General features: G+C 39.2%; 1 long non-coding RNA gene across 6 annotated transcripts in view; it reads left to right on the forward strand.

The window, feature by feature from the left end:
• Positions 1-18,747, forward strand: part of LOC103734868 — a 46,220-nt gene that overhangs the window by 17,659 nt on the left and 9,814 nt on the right. For all 6 annotated transcript variants that reach the window (XR_003849685.1, XR_607298.3, XR_003849683.1 and 3 more), the window contains 4 exons: positions 818-889; positions 3,107-3,157; positions 4,767-4,886; positions 9,320-9,418. This is a non-coding gene — a long non-coding RNA (uncharacterized LOC103734868). The remainder of the gene's footprint in view (positions 1-817; positions 890-3,106; positions 3,158-4,766; positions 4,887-9,319; positions 9,419-18,747) is intronic.

Below are 18,747 nucleotides of genomic sequence, written 5' to 3' on the forward strand. Positions count from 1 at the left end.
GTAGGTGCTAACAGCAGTGAATGAGAATTCCGTTTTCTCCACATCCTTGTCAGCATTTGGTGTCTTTTGTTCTTTGGATCTTAGCCAATCTGATTGGGATAATATGGAATCTTAAAGTGGTTTTTATTTGGATTTCTCTAATTACTAAGGATGTTGAGCAATTTTTAAGGTGTTTTTTAGCCATTTTTATCTCTTCATTTGAGAGCTCTGTTCAGAGCCATAGCCCATCTTTTAATTGGGTCATTTATTTTCTTGTTAATCTTTGTTTTTTTTGAGTTCTTTGTATATTCTGGATATTAATTCTCTGTCAGATGTGTAGCAGGTGAAGATTTTCTCCCACTTAGTGGGTTTCCTCTTCATTTCCTTGGTTGCTTCTTTTGCTGTATGGAAGGTTTGTAATTTAATGAGGTTCCACTTGTTGATTATTGATGTTAATCCCTGGGCAACTGATGTCTGATTTAGAAAGTCCTTTCCTACACCTATATCTTGGAGGGTACTGCCTGTGTTTTCTTCTAGCAGTTTCAGAGTTTCGGGTTTTATATTGAGGTCTTTGATCCATTTGGAGTTGACTCCTTTGGCTTTGATAGTCTCTTCTTGAGTTTCTGTTAAAACAACAGGATTTCTGGATGTGAATGGCTCATGTTTCCTGATGTCTTCTGCAAAAGAGGAGGGTAATGAATTCAATTTAGAATTTAGCAGATGACTATTTGGCTGCCGTCTTTCCATAAAATCCTATGAGTAACGTCTTAGAAGTTTCCTTTAGAGTTTAGAGGTGTGCTTGAACTTCCCACTTTTATGATTCCTTCATTTCTTCCAGGTCTTGGATGAAGTGTAGCTAATGAATTGTGCTGTGTGTGTCCATGTTGTTGATGCTGCCTATGCCTGCCTGGTAAGAGGTCTTTTAAAAAGTTAGCCAAATGGAAATCAGTCTGTCTTGAAACAGACTGTTCTCTTACGAGAGACTTTCCCTGTCCCATTTTGCACATGTATGAATCTGAAATATGTAGAGCCTATTGACAGTGACTCAGGGAGTTCATGAAATGTGACTTTGTTGTACTTATGCCTGAATAGCTTTCTCATCAGCAAATGTTTTCCATATCTCATTTGGCACACACAAAAAAAGAAATTTCACATCTTTATTGCAAATATAAAACACAATTAACTTTTTTTCTTTATTCAGTTTACTTAATATATATTTGAAAACTGCTATGCAGAATTTGAATCTGGCAGAAAAACACTTTAGAAAAGTCATAAAAAAACAGACCTTAGGGGCTGTAAAGATGGCTCAGTGGTTAAAAGCACTGGCTGTTCTTGCAGAAGACCCAGGCTCGAATCCCAACACCCACATGTTAGCTAACAACTGTCTGTAACTCCAGTTCCAGGGGATCTGGCACCTTCTTCTGTCCACAGGGATTGCACGACTTGGGTGTACTTACATACATGCAGGCAATAAACATGTACACATAAAATAAAAATAATAAATAAAATTTAAAACCCCAAACCAAACAATCAAAAAAGCAGACCTTAGTTAGCTGGTGAGATAGTTCAGTTGGTAAAGGTCTTGCCTTGCAAGTACAAGAACCCAAATTCAATCCCCAGAACCCACAAAAATATCCATGTATGATGGTTCATATCCCAGTGCTGGGGAGGCAAAGACAAATGGATCTTTTGGATTTTCTGCCGAGCCATTCTTGCCTTGTCAGTGAGCCTAGGCTAGGGAGGGACACTCTCTCAAAAAATAAGGTGAATAGAACCTGAGGAACAACAGTGGAGGTTGACCTCTGGCCTACATATATGCCTCTCTCTCTCTCTCTCTCTCTCTCTCTCTCTCTGTGTGTATGTATGTATGTGTATACATGAATTTGTACCTATATGAACACACACACACGCACACACACACATGCACACACACACAAATGGTGACCACTAAATGAACCCTGATGACACAGATCCATACCAAAAAACAAGACAATGGAAGGCATGAGCAGATGAAGCAGGGACAGATGATGCAAGGATGGCATGGGCACCCTATGTGTTTAGGGCTGCAGTGTACCAGAATATAACTTCGGTTGGTTTCCAGAACAAGGGTAATATTTTAGGGCCCAGCCTAGATCTGAATCATGCAGTATACCTTGGCAGTAGGTAGCAGATTTCTGGAAACTAAATCCTTTGACATCTCCACCTTTTGGTCTTTCCTGTTCTTAAACAAAATTCTCAGCAGGAACCAAAAAAGATCGACTTAATGTATTGAATAATTTGCATCCTTTTTTTTTTAAAGTGTGTATTTATAGGCCATATTATACATATTGAGCAGGGAGCAGTGGAGGGAGGTGTGGATTGGGGAAGGGACCTGAATATCATCAAGCTATATTGTATGAAAATCACAAAAGTTCAATAAAAATTAAAAGGAAAACCTAAAATGTTCAAATGAAAAAAAAATTGTTTTAGGGTTACCAGACTAAGGCAACTGCTAAAATCACAAAACAAAAAACACACACAAAAAAACCTTTGCTGAATATAGTGGTGCATACCTTTAATCATAGCACTTGGGAGGCAGGGGTAGGCAGATGACTGTGAGTTCAAGGCCAGCTTGGTCTACATAGTTAGTTCCAGGACAACTGGGGTTAGAGGGAGACCTTGTCTCAAAAAGAAAAAAAAACCCTTCTACATTAAAACAAAACAAAAATACTTTATGCATAGCAAAACAATTTACCTATTAAATAACACTATAATATTTGAGTGATATAGTTTAAAAAATGAAAAATAAAAATTTCAGGTTATAAAATAAATTTTTACAAAAAATCACTTTCTAAGCGGGTCAGTGTGTAAAACATGTTGAGTGGCTCATCATTTCTAATACTTATTGCATTAATGGAACACTTTGTATCTTAATAGAAAAATACAACATCCAAATCTATATGCTATTGAAAATTTAAACCATGATGGGAGAAGCTATTTCCTTATTGCTAAAATAGCTTAGGAAAATGAATACTGCGCCTTCTCCCTTGAACTCATCCTTAATGAGCATAGACTATTGCCTAGCTCTGCGATCAGATTATGGCTTTGTTTCTATATACCCACTTTTATATTTCCTTTTTTTCCCCAGGTCTTGGATGTGTTGTACTGACTGTGTCCTTGTTAATGCTGCCTATGCCTGGTAAGTGGATTTAAGAAATATTAAGAGTCCTTATAGCCAGTCATCATCTTTCCAGCTATTCTGTCCTCTCTTTCCTAGAGGTAGTGCCTGCCACCTGATACTGGGTGAAGCCAAGCATTGTAGTAGCTGGATCCTGGGGATGGAGAGAAAGCTTTAATCATTAAAGAGTACTGCTCTTGCAGAGGACTTGAACTCAATTCCCAGCACCCACGTCACGCAGCTTATAAGTGCCTATAGTTCCAGCTCCAAGGGATCTGATACTCTGTTCTGGCTTCTATGGGTTCCTGCACTCATGTGCACATGCGTTTGCATGCACACACATACACATAATTAAATATAAAATAAATCTTCAAAATAAACTGGATCCCTTTTGAAGTCATACTTTGGGAAATAGCCTTGTAGTATAAGAATATATTTTTTTTGTCCATGCTTCCTGTCATAGAATTCCTAAGGAATTTCCTTAGTAATAGGAGTGTCTTTTTGAGTTGTGGGGAAGGGACAAGGTCTCACTATACAGCTCTGCCTGGCCTGGAACTCTCTAAATAGACCAGGCTGGCATCATACTTATAGACATCCACTAGCTTCTGCCTCCTGAGTTCTGGGATTAAAGGCATGCACCGCCATGCCTGGCTAGGAATGTCTTTTTTATAAAAAGCTACTTTTGATCACACTAGATTTTATGCTAACAAAGTGACTTAGGTAGAGAACCCTAGATAACCAAAGATGGGGGCTGCTTAACTGAAAGATCAAATGATTAGAGGCTTAAAAGTTCGCAACTTTTAGCCGCACCCACCAGTTTGCAGGAGCAGGCATGCTGAGATTAGGATTTAGGTTCTATACAAATCTTGAGGTAGATGTGATGAACTTCTAGACTGCTAAACACACCTCCTATGGAACTGAACCTTTAACCCATGAGATTTGATGTTATTTCCACGTATATAGTGCTAGAGTTGAATTAAATTATATGGCACCCAGTGGGTATGTGCTCGAGAACCTTGTGTCAGAATCTATAGGCTGAATATATATATTCAGTCTATAGATTGTGTTGGGGGGGCAGTGGGAGGTAGTGCAGATAGGGGAAGGGGTGTAAATACCATCTATTATCAAACTATATTGTATGAAAATCACAAAAATTTAATAAAAATAAAAACGTGTTCTATGTTGAATTTTGGCTGTGTATGAGGCTAGAGGAAAAAAACTGGACTTTTTTCCCTTTAAAAGCCTCTTATTTCAAAAACCTTATTTTGATTTAACTAATTTATATTGGATTTTGAGATAGACATTTTCCTTAAAGCATGATTATCAAGAGGCAGTTTAGTCACTGAAATCTCTTGAGAGTTAATATTGTATGGCATGGGATGCCTGGGGCTTGTCTTACTGGGACATAAGAGTTGCTGAAGCTGTGGAAGCTACCTTGATATTCTGTCTTTTAGTGTTATGGAAAGTTTAGCCTATCTGAGTTCAAATTCATGAAAACTCACAATTGTCTAGTAGTTTGTAGAAGATGATGCATCCCATTGCTAATTCTGCATCACCTAATCTGTTCCAGTTCTTGAAATATTCCTTAGATCAAGACATTGTCATCTAACCTTATTCTCCCTACTTACAGGTACAGGATTCTAACAGATGATGTTGCCCAGACTGGTGGGTTGGGTTGACCCTGCCAGCTCCATCCTCAACTAGGAGACTGTTTATATCACCAGTTCCTGCAAGACAAAAGTAGAACTAGGTATTTTATTACAAGGTCTTCTCCCTAAATTCCTGGCAGAATGCTTTAATAGGCCTTAGTATCCTCTTAGTATGCTGGTTATGGGATTTACATCATATGTAATGCCTTTGAAAGTCCCCAAACTGCAAATTATGATACTCCTGGCCTCCTGTCCCTGCCTGATTCCTCGCTTTGACTTTCCTATTACAGAATTTAAGATCTTTCTGCATATAATATTAAGAAAGTCAGCATAATAAAGTTTATTTTGGGAAGTGGGATTCAAATGTACCAGTGGTCAGACCTTCACAAGTTGAGGACTCTATGGTTCTTCAGGAGTGTTTTACACATATCCTGTTGACCCAGGATGATATAACAGTAGCCACCTGACCATAACTGTCCTTTCACCTGACTTGGCAAGCATTCCAAACAAGATCCTCAGCCAAACATTTTGTGCTGGACATTGACTCCTGGATGTTTTTTACTGATGTTTGACACATTAATAGGTGTTTTTTTATTTCACTGAGATGGCCAGGTACATTCTGGTTGCCTGAAGGTCATGTTTATCTGGCTGAGTTTATAAACCCATTCATCCAGCACTAGGTGTGAGGAACATCCTGTCTTGCTGCTGTCAGACATTCACTTCCATCTGCAATCTTCTACTAAGTTGCATCCTGCACTGTCCTGGATTTTTCTACCTCTTTTGTAGTAGTCTTTCTTGGCATTTTCCACCTTTGGCAACCACTTCTCATAGACTAGGTTTTCCTCAAATACCCTTGGGAATCTCCTGAATGTTGAAATTAGGTTTTATTACTTCAGTTTAGCAGAAAGGAGTGTGTGTGTGTGTGTGTGTGTGTGTGTGTGTGTGTGTTTTGTTTGTTTGTTTGTTTAAGACTGAGTTCCCCCTGTATTCCCAGATGGCCTAGAATTCTCAATATAAATCACACTGGCCTCCATCTCACAGAGATCTGCCTGCCTGCGCCTCTGCCTCCAGAGTACTGAACCTTAAGGTGTGCACCACCACACCCAGCTATTAGTTTTTTAATTAGCATACAAAGTAATGGGTTTCATTATGACATTTTCATACACATTTTGTTTTTGGTAATTTCTTTCCCCACTACCCAGTCTCCCTGTCCCCCCCTCCTGCTGGTTCCTTTCCTCTCTCTCCCATACCCCCACCCCCTTCTGCTTTCATGAAACATGTATCCTATTACCCTCTTTCATTATATTTCCCCTTCCCTCCCCAGAGACCTCTTTTTTCCTCTCCTGGTTCATTTTTTTTAGTTTCATAACCCATACCCCGACATATATACACATATACCAAAATTAAAATCTAGGTTCTGCATATGAGAAAAAAGATGTAGTATTTGTCTTTGTCAGTATGTGTTACTTTGCTTAACATAATTTCAGTTCCATACATTTTCCTGCAATGTTATTATTTCATTTTTCTTTATGGTTGAATAAAATTTCCTTGTGTTTGTTACATTTTCTTTGTCAGCTGGTTCTATTTCTTAGCTATTATGAATTACTTGTCTGTGTGACACATGGATATCTTGCCAGATTAAAAGAACTAAAAGCTCATTTGGTACAGTGCTGGCCACACGAGTATGAGGACCTGAGCTCTGATCCCCAGCACCCATACAAAAAGCCAGGCATGACAGCATATGTCTATAATCCCATCATTGGGGGCATAGAGACAGGTGGATCCCTGGGACCCACTGGCCACCCATTGTAGCCAAATCAGTGAGTTCCAGGTTGAGTGAGAGACCCTGTTTCAAAAACATAAAAAAGGTAGAGAACTACTGAAGAAGATACGTGGTAACAACCTCTGGCCTCTTCACATATGTGCAAATGTGCATGCACCCTCAAACACACATGTGTACACCTGCATTTATGCACACGTGCAGGTATACCTGCATGTACGCGTGCACACATACATCACACACATAACACTTCCCCCCACCCACAAGTTTCAAAGGCAACAACGTCTGCTTCTGTGATATCAGCTATACCTATTAAGAGTACAATTGTGTGTGGGTGCAGATAATAGAGAAAAGTAAAATATTTGTGGTATTGGGAAGTTTGATAGGGGATTGCAAAGATATTCTGCTCATTTTTGTAGGATAAGATATGTATTGAGCATTTTCCAAAGAGGAAAGAATCAGAAAAAAACAATTTGTTTTTTTAAAAAATGTGTTTGTATGATGTTGTGGGTGTGTGTGTGAGTGTGCCGTGTGTGTATGGGGGGGTGCGTGTTCTGCAGCACACGTGTGGAGATCAGAGGACAGCCTCCAGTGTCGGTCCTTTCCTTCCACCCTAAGACAGTGTGTCATTTTGTTGATTGCTACTGTAGACGCCAGGCTACCTGGCCTGTGAGCTTCTGGGATTCTCCTGTTATTGCCTTCTTCTCACTGTAGAATCATTGAGATTACAGATATGCAGTAGCATGCCCAGCTTTACATGGGTTCTGGGGCTTCCAATGCAGGTCCTCATCCTTGTATCCCATCTTCCCATCCCTCAAGTGGATTTTACTTAAGAACTTTCAATGACAAGCTATACTTTTTGTTTTGACTGCCATTATGTTTTTACTAGATCCTGGTAAATTGCTCAAGCTCCCACACATAATTTAAATTTACTGTTTTCCTCTGGATAAACTAAGTTACAAAAAATGAGAATATTAGTTTAGTTTATTAAAGACCTAAATACATCTTTATAAAACTTTGGTTATTCTCTTTGGAGAGTAATGGAAAATTATGGATGTTTTGAGGAGCCAGTCTTCTTAAGGAGTTACAGTAATAAAGATTACTAATACTGATTTTGGATTTGCTGTGTTCTAGGTATTAATTAATTATTTCACATATATTTTCTCATTTAATCCTCTCAACATCCCTAGGCTATTAATGTATAATTACTTCGCTTGCAGATGATGAATTTGAAGTCCAGAAAGGTTGTGGCTTCTGTAAAGACAGTCATTTCCAGAGCCAGAGTTCAAACACAATCTTTATCATTACATTATATTGCTACAAAAATTCACATTAATCAGTAGTATGCCACACATCACACCAGCTGTATGAACAGGAATGGCTACTACAGTATCTTTTTTAAACATTTGAAAAGAAAGCAATGTCTACCAATAAGGGGCTGGTTAAATTATTACAACAATTCACTGATATTGTCTGTCTGCTAGGAATTATATTACAAATAAGTATGGATAGTATAAGGCAATATTAGCAAATATAAGAGTTTTACCAGTATTCATGTAATACCATCTCTGCAAAATTGTGTAGCAAAAATACTAATAATGGCTGTGCATGGTATTCCACACTTCAAGGCACGCTTGAGGACTGAGCCAGAAGAATCACAAGTCCAGGCCAGCCTGGGCTCAAACAAAATACTAAGAATGATCATCTTGTAGTAGCAATACTCTAGGTAATTTAATATTTTAGCTTCCCACAATGTGCTAAAGAATAGAATAAACTCTGTAGTACTCATACCACTACCCTTTCCTCAAGATGTGCTGTTTTGTTTTTGAGCTATGGAATGGAACTCAGCCCTAGTCTGCACTCAAGTGTACTGTGAGCTTTATCAACTCATTTAGCATTTGAGCTTCCAGTTGCACATACATAATTCTAAGAATGCAGTTTCATTTTGCAGGTTCCTTTCACTTCTAATGTTTGATGGCCGAATGAATCTCATTTTTAGTGCACTGCAGTTCTTTTTTTTTTTTTTTCTGAAACAGGAGCTCCCTGTTGACCCAGCTGGTCTGGAGCTCACTATGTAGACCAGGCTGGCCTTGAACTAAGAGAGATCTGCCTGCCTCTGCCTCCTGAGTGCTAGGATTAAAGGTGTGTCACCACACCTGACTTAGTACAGTTCTTTTTTTAAAAAAAGACAGATGTTATATGGAGATTTGAATGTGACAAATGGTCTCTTTCATACCCTTTTCTGTTTTCTTTGATATGTGAAATTGCTATTCCCATTATTTCCTTTCTATCAGTGTTTTGAGAAGGAAAAAAAGTAGTCTTTTCTCTTATTTCAAGTTTTTAGTAGGTAATTTTTCTTTTATCTTTTATCTCTATCGTATAGATATTAAAATATTTCATTTCTATGCAGTCATATTTATAAATGATCCATTTTATGTAAGCTGAATCAGGTTTTAATAAAAAGTGTGAAGATAAAAAAAAGTAGTCCACCCTGGAAAAGTAAGGGCCAATCCCCTGAAAGAGAAGTTTTAATCAGTACATCAGACAAGCATAATATGTTGAAATGTTACACTCTACGATGTAAAAAAAAATAGAAATACAAGCAGATTCTTCACTCTCCACTCCCACATTCTTCTGAATTTTTGGAATCTGTTCTAAAAATTACCTGTTACCTATATACGTGATTAATGATAATAATGGTGATAACCTGCTTTAGTTTACAGATATTATAGAACCATTTACAATATCTTACAGGGAAACATAGTGAACTCAGAAGACGGCAAGAAGAAGGATTATATTTTTCAGAAAGGCAGTCATTGGCATACCATACTACTTGTCAATCAACTAACTCAGGTAGGGAGCTGAACCTGCCAGTGTCTTCACATGGCCCTTGAGGAGAGGTCCTCAGGCGCCCTCTGCTGTCGAATTGGTCCTGTGTTGTGCTGTGTTTGCCAGAGGCTCCTCCAGGCTGTCATGATTCTTCACTCAATCTTTGTCTACTTGCTTTCTACAAATGGCCATCTCTAGCTTTATGTGGGTTTGTAAAGTGATAGGAAGCCTGTGGTGGGGCATGAGTAATATGCAGTTTGGGACAGTGTATGTACACCCTGCAGGGTTCCCGTGTCACCATGTCATACTCCTATGTGAGCATGTTCCTGACATACCCGTGCCACCTGTACCTGCACCCTGTGTGTGTGTGCGTACGCATGTACTACATTTCATTTTTGTGTGGATATGTGCACACCTGGCATTTACAGTCCAGAAATTGATGTTGATTGTGTTCTTCTATCACTCTCCACCATAGTTTTTGAGACAGAGGCTCTCACTCAATCTTGAGTTCATCAATTTGGCTAGGCTGGTTGGCCAAAGAGCTCCAAAGATCCGCCTTTCCCTCCCTCCCCTGCACTGGGATTGCAGGGACAAGCTGCTGTGCTGCTTTTACACGCGTGCTGGGGATCTGAACTCTGGTCCTCATACTTGTGCCAACCACTTTATGGACTGAACCGTCTCCTCAGCTCCACATGTATTCTTTTTCTCCATTGGAAGGAATGCCCTCTTGCAGCTGCTCTATTTTTAAACTTATCTCCTTGCAACAAAATAATCTGCCCTCAGAGAAGCATTGCACTCTGTTGTTGTTATCCTTCCTAACAGGACAGTCTTTCAGCAGCCTGTAAGTACAGGAAAAATCCTTCAACAAATGTAAATATAGAATGTGCATCTTACGCATTTCCATCCCTTCACCCTTGGGAACATCTTGAAGATCCATGGTTTGGAGTATTCTCACCTGCCTGTTCCATACTTCATGTCCACTCCCCTTTATAATCATCCTGTTAGCTAAGTCTTCTGTAATAGGTTGTGTGTTCACCTAGGAACTGCAGTTCTGGAGCCTTACCCATTTATGGCTCCTTGCTAGCCATATGGCACTAAGTAAATCACTACAGTACTATTAGATAACATCAACCTCATAGGGTTTATTCATTTATACACTTACTCAGCACATGTTAACTGGACACTTACTTCAGTTAAACCCTAGGTTAGTTGCTGGGAATATATCAGTGAGCAAAACCATGCTTTCCTTACCCTCGTGAAATACTCTACTCAATTGTTGAGACAGAAAATAAACCAATAAATACAAAAATGGTGGTGTGTCAATATAAGAATCATGGTACAAGTAGAAAAAATATAAAGGATTCTAATTTTGGTTCTAGGCTATGGGAAGTCATTCCAGGGAAAGAATTTGGAATAGAACCTGAAGGATAAGCAAGAATGATTCAAGTGGAATGTTGGACAAAGATTCCCAAGTTGGGAATGTTTTGTATATTCTAGAGAGGCTATATAATGGAATTATGGAAGACTGAAGAGAGGAGATGCTTCAAAAGATTTTGGATGATTTTTAGCAGGGGACAGACAGTAGGTAAAGTCTTGAAAGCTATGGTAATAAATTTGAAAACTGTCGTATTTATTTTTAATCATGGAGATGATCTGATGCTGGTTTTCAAAACACTAATGGATAGGAAGAGGCAGGAATGAAAGCTGAGGCTTAGCTACTTCTGGGGCTCTGGGAAGAGCTGATAACAGGTTGGTTATTGGTAGTAAGAGTGAAAGTGCTAAGAAACAACCAAGTTCAGAGTGTAATTTGAAAGAAGGGAAGACAAAATAATGCTGGTAGAATGCATATGGTGACTTAGGCTAAAGAAGGAATCATGGATGGGGGCTTAGTCTGTTAAGGATGGTATGACAGACTGTGCGGGTTATGCCACAACTTGGTGCTTGAAGTCAGAAATCAAGGTATTGGCCTGGTCTGATTCTGCTGAGGTCTCTTTCTGATTTACACATGGCTGCCTTTTTCTTATGTACTCACATGACCTTTGGAAACTATAATCAAGAGACATGGTCTCATGTTTTGACATAAACATACTGCTTTTATTATTTGTATGTTGGCCAGTAATAAACTTCAGGCCCGTAGGACCCTGAAATAAGAATAAGCATTAGATTGTAATCTTTGCATAGTAGTTAAGATGATCATAATAAACAAATTGACCATCCATTATAGCATTTAGCCACCCAAGAACAGAAATAAACAGGGACTGTGATCAACCTGTGGCCTACCCATCAGCAGCGGTAGCTAAAAGGTTAAAGGTTAAGGTGGCCATGGAGGGAGTGGGCTTATTGGCTGAATGCCCTGTGTGGTAGAAACATTAAGGAAAACTTTCTTGTAATTTTTTTTTTCCTGACTCCGATGTCCTTATTTTGGCACATGGGCAAAGGACTGGGGAAGGAAAGATAAATCAGAGACTATTTAGTTTCAGATATTTAGTTTCATAGTCCAGTTTCCATGACAGCCAGAGCCTTTGCTAGGTAGATCCAGAACTGCTCCATGGTGCCTGTTTAAGGCTCTTCCCATGGTCTTTCTGGACTCTTTAAAGCTGGACATCACTTTGGAAGGATTTCTAACTGCTGTGATTTGACCGTTGTTGGCCCCTCCAAAGTTGGTGTTTAAAACTTAATCCCCAGTGCAACAACAGTATTACAAAATGTGGCCTTGAGCATCATGAGGGCTCTGCCCTTGTGAATGAGAAATAAGTGCCTGTTAGGTTTTTCATTTTTCAGCAGCGTTCCTAAGATAAACAGCTTACAGAAGTAAGAATTTATTTTGCCTCACAATTTCAAGGTTTTAGTCTATGGTCAGCTGTTGCTGTATACCTGTGGCAAGGCAGAACATGATGTCAGAAGGAGCCTATGGCAGAGAAAAAAATTGCTCACCTCAGTGGGTATCCACAAAGCAGAGATAGACAGGAAGGATCCAGAGTAAGATAATATACCTCAAAGTCACATCTCCAGTCAACCAGGCTCCACCTCCTAATAACCCCTTTAGTATTACTTCATCAATGGAGTAACTTATTAATGAGTTTAGTGCTCTCATGATTTTTTTCTTCCTTTTTAAATTGAAGTTTTGCGAATTTCATGCAATATATTTTTATTGTATTTATACTCCCTCCCCTATCTGCACCCCATATATGTATAATATAATAAATATATAATATATATTAAGGGCCATCATGTCAACTTTGTGTCTCTAGATGTCCTTCAGTGTGTGTACGTGTGTGAGCCTGGTTAACCTATCTAGTGTCATACCCTTAAAGAAAACCAACTCTTCCTCTCCTAGAAGTTAACAGTTTTCAGTAGATTCTCATCTAAGTTTGGGGCTTCTTACCAACTTCCCCACTTCTATGCTAAGATTTTGTCTGGCTTGAGCTTGCATGGGTCTTGTGCATGCTGTCACCATTTGCTGTAAGTTCTTATGAACAAGTTTCCAGCTGCCTGGAAAATGCTGTTTCCTTGTGGTCATTAACAACCTTTGACACTTACAATCTTTCTGCCTCCTCTTCCAAAATGATCCCTGAGCCCTTGGTGCCAGAGATTTGATACAGGTGTCATATTAAGGGATAAGCACTCTGCAGTCTTTTATTCTCTGCACCAAAGAGAATTGTGGATTTCTGGATTAATCACCATCTGTTGCACAAAGAAGCTTTTCTGGTGAGAGTTGAAAGATACATTCTTTCTGCCCCTGTTCTGCTATGTTCCCTGAGCTTTAGGTATAGACATTGCATTGTAGATGTGTCACTTACAGCCGGGCACCTCACAGACACTTATTCTCTGCATGTGACCAGTTGTAGAACACTGAAATAGCCTCCAACTGTTGAAGCAAGAAGCTTCTAAGATAAGTAGATATATACTCATATCTAGGATTTGGAGCAAGGATCTACAAAGGAGAGAGACCATGTATCGCTTGTTTTTCTGAGTCTGTGTTGCTACTTCACTTAGTGTAACAGTTTTTATTTCCATTCATTTACCTAAAAATTTCATGATTTTTTTTCTTTACTACTGAGTAGACCTCCATTGTTTAAATGTACCACATTTTCATCATCTATTCATTAGTTGAGGGGCATTTAGGTTGTTTCCTAGAAGTCACGTGGAAAGCCTAAAAATTGCATACATGAAGGTCAGGAAACCCAAGTAAGGAGAGAGAAGGAGGGGACCAGTGTACCAACACCCTTCATTGAGGCCAGTGTACTATCCAGATAGGTTTCTGGTAAGGAGCTTTAATTGATAAGTTTAAGGAAAGTAGGCACTAATTCTAAAAGTTCATTATGTGATTGTGAAGTGGTCATTTTAAGTTCACAGGTGTCCTAGTTAATTTTAACTGTCAACTTGACTCAGCCTACAGTCACTGGAAAAGGGAGTCTCAATTGAGTGATTGCCTAGATTCATTTGCCAGTGTGTATGTTTGTGGGGGATTTAAAAAACTATTTATTATTTTAATTTTATGTGTATGGGTAGATTGCCTGCATGTGTGTAAGTATACCCATGTTGTGCAATGGTGGCAAAGGTCAGAAGATGGCGTTGGAATCCTCTGGAACTGGAGTTATGGATGGTTGTTAGTAACAGTGTGGGTCCTGGGAATCAAACTGGGGTCTTCTGCCAGAGTACTCTTAACCGCTAAGCCATCTCTCCAGCCCCTGTGGGGGATTTTCTTGATTGCTAATTGATGTGAGAGGACCCAGACTACTGTGGGTGGTGCCATTCCTAGACAGGTAGTCCTAGACTTTTTGTATAAAAAAACTAGCTAATGAAGACACTATATATTTCAGTCAGAGGATTTGGAGAGGTCATAGACCATAGAGTAGAACCTACTATTATCATTTTTCTAAATTATTATAGCTTCTAACTGTATTCTGAATACTTATATCCATAATAAGTACAACTCTCATCCTTCATTAATGAAGCTTCATTTTGCAGCAGACAGAGACTATTACAGAGATCCACAAGTGGTTAAAATGCAGAGAATAAGTCACTGTTGGGTGTCCAGCTCCAAATGAGACATCTAAAACACAACTCCTATACCTAATGCTTAGGAAACATGGAAGAGGTGGCAGAAAGATTGTAAGAGCTAGAGGACTAGGAGGACTGTTGCAAGGTAGCATCTTCCAGACATGGCAGAGATGTTGCAGCCATGAAATCGTCACAATATGGTTGCCTAAACAAAACTTGCACAAGACCACACCAATTGCTATGGCAACATGAATGTGGGAGAAGTTCACATAGTCCCAGCCTTAGATGTAGAGCTACAGGCAGCCCAATGGCTGCTGAAAGAGGGAGAATCATTTTTCTTCAGGGACATACTTGATAGGTTGCCCAAACCTATGAGGTCAGCCCTAAACCCAATATGGGCAACACTAATTGGAATAGGTATATAGACCCTTACTTTGCCATTTTCCTAACATTGTTCCACATTATTGAGTACTTTAAGTGGACGCTCTTCATCTTTCACCAAAATACAACATTCTATATTAGGTTATATATTTTTTGAGACAGAGTCTCACTGTAGCCCCAGCTGGCCTGAAACAATATGCAGATCAAGCTAACCTCAATTTCACAGAGGTCCACCTGCCTCTGCATTTGCTGGGATTAAAGGCGTGTGCCACCATGCCTAGTCTTATTATTTTTTTTTGACAAAGGTATGAAATAAAATACCTTCCCACTATTTAATTTGTAATAGTAGGGGTTCAGGGTATGAGAGGCAGGAGGGCTCCCAGCTCTGCCACCCTCTTACAGCTGTATACTGACTGTAAGCAAGGAGTTCCAGTAGCTACCTCAACCCTGAAAGTTGGCTAGCACCAGGACCATCTTGTTTTTGGCACATAGTGATGATTATTTCCAGAAATCTGCCCATCTCTTTCCATCAAATTTCATTGATAGAAATAATTGGCAAGCATCTTTTCTATGCATAAATAGATAATATTTAAGCCGTGCCTGCTGGTGGACACCTATAATACTAGTACTTGGCAGTGGGGCCTGGGCTATGTTCTGACACTGTATCTCAAAGGTCCAAAAACAAACAAAAAAACCCTAAAGCCAATACTGTAGATTATGAAGATGAGTGAACTAAATGGCTAGATAGTATAATTTAGCAAAGATGACATTTTAGAAAACAGGATAATCACTGAAATAAAAACAAAATTATCAATATAAGTCATGAAAACCCCAAACTTTTATCAGGTCACCAAGGCTGGCTTGGAACTGACTGTATAGCTTGAGATAGCCTCAAACAATCATCCTGTCCCTAGCTCCTGCTACTTTTATTTTATTTATATATTTTCAAAAATTTAGTTTTACTTTTAAATTATGTGTATATGTGGATGTCTGTGTGTGGGTATGTGTAAGTGTGAGTACAAGTGTCCTTGGAGTCCAGTGCACCTGATGTGGGTGCTGAGAATTGAACTTCAGTCTTCTGAGAGAGTAGCATGTGCTCTTAACTGCTGAGCCATCTCTCCAGTCCTAATTTTATTTTCTGGGTTTAAACCAAACTTAAGAATTCAATTGGTAGTTGTAATTTCTTAAGTTTATTTGAATATGCTTTTTATATTTTAAAAAGAAAAGTTAACGTAAAAATTCAAAATGGATTCTATCTCCTCTCCCACAGAAGCCTCCCACCTATGGCCAAGTACTAGTTTCCTGACCTCTATGGATTTTCCCATTGAAACATGCGTATCTAAGAACTTAAAGCTATCATCCATTTATGAGAGAGAACATGTGACATTTGTCTTTCTGGATCTGAGTTCCCTTAGTTAGGATGAATGTTTCCAGTTCCCACCATTTACAAAAATGGTGACAGCATGCACAAGACCCATGTAAGCTCAAGCTAGACAAAATTCCAGCATAAAAGTGGGCAAGTAGGGAAGAAGTCCCCACCCTAGCTGCGGAGCTACTGGCAACCTAAAGCTGCTTGGGGAGAAGTTGGTTTTCTTATGGGTGTGATGCCAGATAAGTTAATCAGACTCCAGTGGATGGACCCACAGTGGAGGGCATTTGGGGCCTTTGACTCCATAGAATGAATATATATATTGACAGAATACATGCAATCTGGTGGCGTAGGATATATGGATGGGTGGATGGGGGAGGTATATAAATATGATCAAAATATATTGTATGAAATTCACAAAAATTCAATAAAAATGAAAAATTCAAGATGGAGAGATGAAGCTCTGTTGTCAAGTTTTAGTCTGTTGCATTTTATAATGTAAAGGAGCAGAAACAACAAACTAGGTGCTATACAAAGGCCAATCAGTGAAACATAAATCATTTCGACTCATGAATGTACTCTAGAGATGCTGTGAAGGACTATTTGAAGAAGGCACAGCCATCAGTAGAAACATAAAGTGGCTCATGTGTGACAAACACACAATGGAACTGAGTCCTAGGAAAATTAACACATTCTTTTTTGTAAGTTGACCGTTCCAATTTGGTATACCACATTAAACAATAACAAAATTATTCTAGTTTGATCAAAAGTTTCACATAAGACGACTAGTGGTGTAGCTTACTTCTAGCGTGCTTACCTAACACAGTCTCTGGGGTCAATCCCCAGCAATGCAATAAAATGTTTGAGGAGCTGGAGAGATGACTCAGTGGTTAAGAGCACTGGCTGCTTTTGCAGAAGACCTGGGTTCAACTCCCGTCAGCCACATAGTCTCTAACTCCAATCCCAGGGGATCTGATGCCCTCTTATGGCCTCCACAGATATTATAAGCATGTGATGCACATACATACATCTAGGCAAAAACTCATTTACATAAAATAAAAACAAATAAATGTTTGAAGTATAGAAACCTTAGTAGTCACATATTGAATGTGACTTGAATAAGTAACCATTGTGCGTAGTTCACTTCTTAAATCAAACCATGATGGTCTTTGAACGTAGGAAAGTCAAGTTTTCTTTTTAAAAGTATTTTATCATTTTATGTGTATGAGTGTATTGTCTGCATATGTATAAGTACACCCATGTCATGCAATGCCCACGGAGGTCAAAAGAAGGCATTGGGTCTCCTGAAACTAGAGTTACAGAAAGTTGTAACTGCCATGTGGGTGCTGGGAATTGAACCCAGGTCCTCTGCAAGAGCACTCAGAGCTCTTAACCACTGAGCCATCTCTCCAGCCCCAACAGTCAGGTTTTCTGGTGTTTATATTATAGCTGTTAAATATTAAATATTAAATATTTTACTTATGCTGAGGCATTAAATAAAAACCCATGCCCTAAGGAGGGAGCATGTCCTACAAAAAGGAGTTTTCTAACAGCAACATTAGCATGCTCATATCAACAGAGGGAAACATCAACAGAGGAAAAGTAAATAGACCAAAAGACATGTTAATTTGTTTTATAATAGTTGACTATATAGTCAGAAGTTCATGCTTGAATTCCCGACACCCCCCCCCCCCTTTTAGACTCCTTCTTGTGGTTTATGCAGTTCTGGGGAGTAGAGCCAGGGTTGCTTTGCATGAGTGGGGTGGATGAAGAAGAAAGGCTTGAAATCCCTTTTTATTGTATTTTCTCTAAAGGGAAACCAGTTGAAATTGGTGGACGTGAACTCACCCAGCCCCATCTAAGCTAGGACAGTTTTCTAGGCCGCAGTCACCATGCTCAGGTGGCCCTGCCAGAAGGCAAGGGTACTTGACCTTTTACCTTCCCTCTGAGCCAGCAGGCATTACTCAAGCTTTCCAGTAGGAGAGGTTTGTAGAGAAGTCTGGGGACTAGTACAAGTGATGCTTGGGCCTTCCTGCTTGCAAACCTGTCTCCATTTGGGGCTGGGCAAATGCCCTGGCTTTTGCCCATGGCTTCCTGCAGTTGGGGCTCCTGAATTAGAAAAGAATGGGACACATAGGGAAATTTTTCCCCTGGAAAACTGACTGATCACATAGGAGAATGAAAGGTAAAACAAATCTAGACAATGGCCTGAAAAACCCAAAGTAAATCTGAGTCACTTCTCCCCAACATTTATAGTTTTGGCTCTCTTTTATCATCTATTACCTTCTTCCATTTTACCTTCCTTATTTCAACCATACTTGCCTGCTTGTTTCTCAACTTCAGATATGGTCCCACACTGAGGTCCTTGAACTTGTTCCCTTTTCCTGGAAATCTCTAGCCTGAGATATTCTTGTGATTCATCTTTTTTTTTTTTTTTTTTTTTTTTTATGATTCATCTTTTTTTTTTTTTTTTTTCATACAGAAGAATTCATTCCAAAGCAATTGACATTGAGAAGTTTTCACATGCATGTCTAATCTCTATATACATGACTATCACTGGTCACAGTCGCCCACCTTCTGAGCTCCTCGGCACTCGGCA

This window comes from Nannospalax galili, unplaced genomic scaffold (genome assembly GCF_000622305.1).
Source record: "Nannospalax galili isolate Female #2095 unplaced genomic scaffold, S.galili_v1.0 scaffold75, whole genome shotgun sequence".
NCBI classification, from domain to species: domain Eukaryota; kingdom Metazoa; phylum Chordata; class Mammalia; order Rodentia; family Spalacidae; genus Nannospalax; species Nannospalax galili.